We start from the raw sequence: 5,512 nt of genomic DNA on the forward strand, positions 1-5,512 counted from the left end.
TAGGAATCAAGAGGATCTTTCTGAAAAAAATTAGCATAGAGGGGCTGGCCCTAGCTCACACCCCTAGCTCCGCCCTGCTTAAGTTGCAACTTAGGGTCACCACCAACCCACAGATCACTGCCGCTAGAACAAGCACCAATGGCGTGGCTGTGGGATCTGCCGCATAGTAGTGTCGCAATCGTCCCACATATCGTTGCCAAAGGAGAACATTATTGTCGTCCATGTTGCATGTCACCTCAACAAGTTCAGAACCCGGCGGTATCTGAACCCGCACCAACTCGGTCTCTGATTGGTCCTAAAATGTCAGTAGGGCCCAGTACTTGAGGTGATAGTTGGCGTATCGGTTGTTAAAAGTAGAGCAGAATACATCCGTGTGGGCCCATTTTTTAGAAGTGATGATTAAAAAAGGGGAGCCTCTGCCAGATTATGCAGCTCAGTTTCGAGCTCGTTGATTGTCCACCGCCGCGCGCCTGCATGCAGGGAAGCGGGCCGCACCGTCCCGATGGTCCACCGTCGCACGGCTCCACGGTCGAGCTCGTCGTCGGCGCCTATGTCCTTGCCGGCTGCCTCAAGGTGGGCGTCGTTCGCCCCATGGACATGTCCCGCCGCTCTTCTCATCCCCATGGGAGGCGGACAGCGCCGCGTCGGCCATGCCGGCGTCCACGAGCCTCCCGACGTTCTCCCACTCGCCGGCCAGCGACAGCAGCGCGGGCAGTGCGTCCTTCCTTGTGCTTGCCGGGTCGGCGCGCGCCAGCAGCACCAGCTTCTCCACCACGGACGCGTTCCGGCCAAGCCTGCGGCAGTACGTGTGCACGAACGCCAGGTTGAGGACCGCGGCGGCGGCGTTCTCCTTGGCGCGCCCCGTCGCGCCGCCGGGGCCCATGGTGTGGCGACCACCCACACGGCGCCATCAGCGTGCACGAAGGCGTGGGGTAGTGCTCCAATCTGAAACTGCAACGGTGCCAGGTCGCAGTGCACACACCTTCGCAGCACCATGGCTGGGGACCTGGGGTCCGAGTTGCCCGCTGCCGTTGCTGACTACGCGCTGACCAGCATCGTCGTCTCGATCGAAGCCTCCCGGCCTGCGCGTGCAGGGCGGTGGGCCACGCCATCCCATGGTCCACCGTCGCGCGGCTACATGGCCAAGCTTGTCGTCGGTGCATGTGTCCCCGTCTCGGACAGAAGTGGTGCCTGGGGCTTCGTTGGCTGCCTCGAGGTGGACCTCGACGCCGCCCCGTCCCCGACGACACGTTGACGCCGCCCGTCCCCGATGCCACGTCAACGGCGCCCTGTCCCCAATGCCGGCCCCGTCCCGAGCTCGCCAGGAACTCGACGCCGCCCCGTCCCCAACGCCACCTCGACGATGCCCTATCCCCGACGCCGGCCCCATTCGGTGCTCACCCGGGACGCCACCTCGACGTCGCCCCGTCCCCGACGCCACCTCGACACCGCCCCTATCCCCGACGCCGGCCCCGCCCCAAGCTTGCTTCGCCATGGTGCTCGCCTCCGCGTGGTGTAGGTTGGCGGTGGAGGGCACGGCGACGAGTGGCGGTAGCATGATGGTGGCGCGCTCACGTTCTCTCTCTGTTCCCACTAGTGGTGGGTCCCATCCTATGTATGTATACACTGTATTATTGATTGCATCCAAAACAATCACATGGAGCTAGGGGACCACCTCTCTTTCCCAGCCAATAGCATGATGAGTTCCGCCAGGAGCATGTACCGGCCGGTTCAACGGTGCATTTTCCACCTCAACAACCAATCCCACGCTAGTGCCAGACCTAGATAGATCCCTCCAGGCCTAGATCAGGCCCGCACGGCCGAGCTAGAGCACCTGTTGCCGCCACTTAGGCCGTGGTGTTACCACACAGCCACCACGGCCACCGAAAACCGAGGCCACCGTGCTCCGCCACTAGCTAGCTCCGCATCATCCAGAGTGTGGTGCCGCTCCTGCCTGAGACCCAAGCGGCGAGCGGCCAGCGCGTGCGGCGCGGGCAAGCAAGCACGAGCCAGGCGTTGGGCCAATCCTATACATCGACCAGGTCGGTGCCTAACAGGCACCGCACACCCTGGTCGGGTATTGGGCCAGCCCATTTAAGTTTCCCCCTTTTTTCGTTTTCTGTTCCTATTTTTTCTTTCCTTTTTGTTTGTTTTTATGTTCTTTTTTGTTTCCTTTCCCTTTTTATTTATTTTTATTTTTTGTTCAAATTTGAAAATAGTTCAAATTTAAAAATGTTCAAATTTAAAAAAAATGTTGAAAATGAAAAATTGTTCGTATTAAAAAATGTGTAAATTTCGAAAAAAAAATCTGAAAAATGTTCAATCTCAAAAAATGTTCAAATTTTGAAAATATTTAGATTTCAAAAAAATAATATTTTAAAATTCTAGATTTTAAAAAATCGGACTAAAAAGAATCAACTTTTGGAAAACATAAAAAGAAAAATAGAAAATAAAATCAAAAAACAAAATAAAATAAAAGGTGGGGGAATTGTGGGCCAGCCAACTACCCGCCTGGGGGTGTGCGGCCCCTAGTCAGTGTCGACCAGGTCGGCATACATCAACCCCTAGAGCTGGGCCAGGCGCGCAGGAGCGACAACCTGGGCGGAGGCGCGGACAAGGTCGGCCCGGTAGTACCGGCCGAGGTGGGCCGGTGCTGTCGGTCGAGTTGGGCCAGTGGTGCTGGGCCTAGTACCGGTCTTTGATACCAGGGTTACGAGGAGCAGGAGCAACCGGCCTGGTAGCTCGGGCGGTGCTGAGCGCGGAGTTGATGAAGGAGAATTTATGCGCAATGTTGAGTGGAACCCCAAGAGGAAGGTATGATGAGCACAACAGGAAGTTTTCCCTCAGTAAGAAACCAAGATTTATCGACCAGTAGGAGAAAAATGTTCTCTCCCGAGGTGTTGCGAACCAACTAGTGGCAGGGCGCAACTGCCAGGCATCGGCCGACAACGTGGAGACCTGCACACAAACAACCAAGTACTATGTCCCCAACTTTCAGCGAGGTTGTCAAGCTCATGCGGTTTTGCAGAAAACAAAGTATTAAACGAACCGTGTGGAAGAAGAATTGTTTGCAGAGAACAGAACATAATTTTTTTGTACAAGACTGCAATTAGAAGAAGAAGGACCGGGGTCCACAGTTCACTAGAGGCGCCTCCCCAATAAATAAATATGCTGGGTAAACAATTACAGATGGGCAATTGACAAGCAGAGATTCTACGCTAATAGTTGGTGCAGAATACATGCTATAAAAGTATGCGGGCATTACAATAATATACATAGACCGTAATCCAACTGCATCTATGACTAATAATCCACCTTCGGGGATTGCATCCGCGACACCCTCCGGTATTAAGTTGCAAGCAACGGACTATCGCTTTAAGCAATGTGTGTAAAGTAAACGATGAAACTACCCTTGAATAGAACACCGTTATTTTCTCCCTAGTAGCAACAGCACATCTACAACCGTAGAGAACAAGATCACTTCCCATGGTTAAATAGAGGCATGAACCTGTTATCACCAGAATTTGATCGGATCAGAGGTGGGCCGCGATTGGAGATGGGCTTGAAGAATATACATAGAAGAAATACATGAATCGGCCTTCTGTACCAAGTTTGGGCTAGTTAGCCCGTGTATCTGTAACATAGTAGGATACGTGTTGTTTAGAAGTTAGAGTTTAACCCGTGCACGGTTAGGTGCACGCCTGAATTAGAAAGTCCCCCGGACTATAAATATGTATCTAGGGTTTATGAAATAAACAACAACCAACGTTCACCACAAACCAATCTCGGCGCATCGCCAACTCCCCGTCTCGAGGTTTCTTCCGGGTAAGCACCATGCTGCCTAGATCGCATCTTGCGATCTAGGCGGCCTCTGTTTATTCGTCATCCATGCGCTGCTCGTCTTTGAAGCCTTTTTGATGGCGAGCAGCGTAGTTATCATAGATGTTTTAGGGTTAGCATTGTTCTTCGTATCATATGCTATCGTCGTGCAACCCTTAGGCATCTAGCCGCCCTTACACCTATACGTGGGTGTAAGGGCGGCACCCACTGATCATTGTTTAGTAGATCCGATCCGTTATGATTGCTCCTTGTTCTTCAAGGATTAGTTTAATATACGCATTGTTAGGCCTTACAAACGGGTCGAAAGATCCGGTGGCGCGTAGGGTGTAGTTTGCTAGCCCTAGACGAGGATGTTCCGAGGATCAACTTCGTGTTGGTTTTTAGGCCTTGTCTAGGGTCGGTTTACGATCACCGTGCGTGGCCGCGAGGCTCGATCACGAGTAGGATGTTCCGATTATGCGGTGAAAACCCTAAATCGTAGTAGGTCGTTTTAGCTTTATCTTGATCAAGCGGGACCACCATACTGATCGTACACCTCGTACGCATCATGGGTGGATCGGCTCTTTGAGCCGATTCACGGAGACAACACGAGACCGATCGAGGCTCGTATTTAACGTTTACGTGTATGCCATGCAGGAAACTAAGCGAGGCATTCATCCAACACCTTCACGACCGGGTATAGGTCGGGTGGCACGCCCTTGCATCGGCATCGGACGTGCGTGCCGAAGGCTTTGCGGGCCGTCGCTCGGAGGGACCGGGGGCCAGCCGCGATCTGGGAGATTCCCGGCTCTACGGTGTTGCCCGTCGCTGCCCGCCGGTGGGTTTCGACCGCAACACATTACGCAGCACGCCGGTGGGACCATCTTCGACATCAGCCGCATCGCCATCTACATGCGAGATGGTGGAAGGCACTCCGGTCAAGTACGAGGATCGGCCGAGGAGCTCAAGAAGAAGCATGACGAGATCAAAGCGGTCCTCGAAGCCGACCTCATCGGCTCTTTTCACTGAACCCGCTCACATGGCATCGAGGTGGAAAGGGTTCTCACCTGAAGCACGCGCTCGATGGAGTGGACCTGTCCACCCCGTCGAAGAACGCACCGGAGTCGCTGCGTCAGGAGATCAACTTCATGGTGGCTCATTCGGCTGCACCGCCATTCGAGAGCATGGTGAACACATTGGAGCGTGTCGCTCTGCGCGTGATCCGGGAAATCATGAGCCATCGGTATTCTCCGTCGGGACCAGCTGCGGGGACTTACCAAGGAGAGATGCCACTCCGGTCCCGTCCCACCCACTGCCGTTTGCGTTGGCAGCACCGGAAGTGCGAGTTCATCGGCATACGTCGTCTACAAGATCGGTGGTGACCCTAGTGACTACCAATTCTTGCATGAGGCGCCCAAGGAGATCCCGCACGGATACACGTGCGCATACGTGCTCGGATGATGTCTACGGGTGCTTCTATTCTTGTAGGCAGTGTTGGGCCTCCAAGAGCGAGAGGTTTGTAGAACAGCGGCAAGTTTCCCTTAAGTGGATCACCCAAGGTTTATCGATCTCGGGGAGGAAGAGGTCAAAGATATCCCTCTCAAGCAACCACTGCAACCACAAAGCAAGAAGTCTCTTGTGTCCCCAACACACCTAATAGGTGTACTAGTTCGGCGAAGAGATAGTGAAATGC

This window comes from Lolium rigidum, chromosome 7, assembly GCF_022539505.1.
Source record: "Lolium rigidum isolate FL_2022 chromosome 7, APGP_CSIRO_Lrig_0.1, whole genome shotgun sequence".
In the NCBI taxonomy this organism is placed as follows: domain Eukaryota; kingdom Viridiplantae; phylum Streptophyta; class Magnoliopsida; order Poales; family Poaceae; genus Lolium; species Lolium rigidum.